This window comes from Austrofundulus limnaeus, unplaced genomic scaffold (genome assembly GCF_001266775.1).
Source record: "Austrofundulus limnaeus strain Quisiro unplaced genomic scaffold, Austrofundulus_limnaeus-1.0 Scaffold1501, whole genome shotgun sequence".
In the NCBI taxonomy this organism is placed as follows: Eukaryota; Metazoa; Chordata; class Actinopteri; order Cyprinodontiformes; family Rivulidae; genus Austrofundulus; species Austrofundulus limnaeus.
Genome location: NW_013953903.1, coordinates 47,259 through 49,117, shown reverse-complemented (window position 1 = coordinate 49,117; position 1,859 = coordinate 47,259).

The following is a 1,859-nucleotide window of genomic DNA, read 5'->3' as shown; positions in this document are numbered from 1 at the left end:
AAAATATTTAGGTCTGCAATTAGCGGGTTTGCGCTTTAGCGAGCTGGTGCCCACCACTGATTATAATTATTTTATTTTTTTAACGCTCACCTCTAAAACTCAGCGATAAGCTAATTTAATTATTTTTCCTGCCTGATTCTGTCTTTCTAATATTTTTTCTGCAAAGTTTGACCACGATTCAGCATGAAACAATCAGCAGCATGTCGTTTCTCCTGCATCCACGTTTACCTCGCACGTTCCCCTTCTTCTCTTCTCGTCTCCTGGCACCTGTCCCTCCCCCACCCCACCCTCCGCCCCCGCCTTGTTACCTTTTCCTCTAACAGCGGCAGTAACGAGACTTCGATCTGACCTGTTAGGGAAACCCAGACCAGCCCGCCGCTGTGAGACGAGGAGGAAGAGGAGGAGCTCCGCTGCAGGAGGACGGCCGAGCAGAAGGGACGGAAAGGAGCAGGATGCTGAACATTTATTTTTTAGGTAATCCCTCCTCTTGTTCCCCCCCCACTCTTTCTCTTGCTGGGGAGCAGTATTAACGGCAGACGTTAGCTCTGCCCGGGACGTTTTAAAAAAACTAAAAAAAGACAAGAAAGGGATTTGTGTGGGACTGTACCGAGAGCCGGATCTGGAGCCACGCGTGCCAAAAACCCACTAAAAGCAAGGACAGTAAGTTGGTCGAACKTCGTGGTCGAAAAGTTGGGCAGCTTCTTTCTAACAGGAAGTGAGAACAGGCACATGCTGGTGCAGTGGTATTTGTAGTCCATAAGGATTTCAAAGGACTACAACTACCTTCAAACTCTGACTTTAAACACTGGAAGTGCTCTTTTTTTGTGTGTTTTACTCTTCTCAGTGTAATTATTCTGTACATATATTTTTTAAAGTTAAAGAGTCTATTTTGTATTTGATTTGTATCACTTTTTTGTAAAGAAAAACCTTTTTTTTTGTTCTGTTTTCACTCAGAACAAAGTCTGTGTGCCTTCATTCTGAGCTAAAGCCTCGCTCACCTTCACTTATAGGTTAGACTAAGTTTTAACTCTAAAAAAGTAGAYTAAGACTCAACAAAAGGGCTTAAATGTGCTTTAAAGGGATAGTTTGAACATTTTAAAGTGGGGTTCTGAGTAGATACATCTCCAGTTTGGAGAAATAGATTATTTTTGACCTAAAAGACAAGCTAACGGCTAATCAAAATGTAACCAAAGTGGATTGTTGCCATCTTAAAAGCATCACTTTTTAATGTTTTAGTCGTTTAATGATTATTTAATTAATTTATCAACCACTTTTTTCAATGAATCAGTTTATCAGCCTTAGCAAACCATGAGATAAACAAAAACTCGTAAATTAAAGCACAAAATCTGGGTTTAACGTGCCAATTTTAGCATAACAAACAAAAGCTCCTGTTTACGTCTTATTTCTATCTTAGATTTCAAAATAAAACCATGAGACAAGCAGCATGTTTTTTGTTCTGTTAGCTCATCAGTCCTGTCAGATTTAAATCAGGGAGCTATCTACGACAAGTAAGATATTGATTGTTCATTAAAATCTCCACTTGAAAATGTTCAAAGCATCTCTTTAAATATTTATTGTTTTACAACTCGGCTGTCCAGTCGGAGCACTACGAACCGTAACGTTTGATTTTTCCACGTGTCCGTCCTGCCTGTTTTATTGTTAGCATTTATTAAATAAAATCATTTTTTAATTGAGACAAGTTCAAAAGGCACCAACGCTCAGTTAAATTAAGGCAACGTAGAATGTTTTCCACTTATTAAATGTTTGTTTGTTTTTGTATCTTTATGCTTCTTGTAATGGATGCTGTTAATAAATGTTTTTGTTTTTGTATGATCCAAGACACTGGAAATGATTTGTAA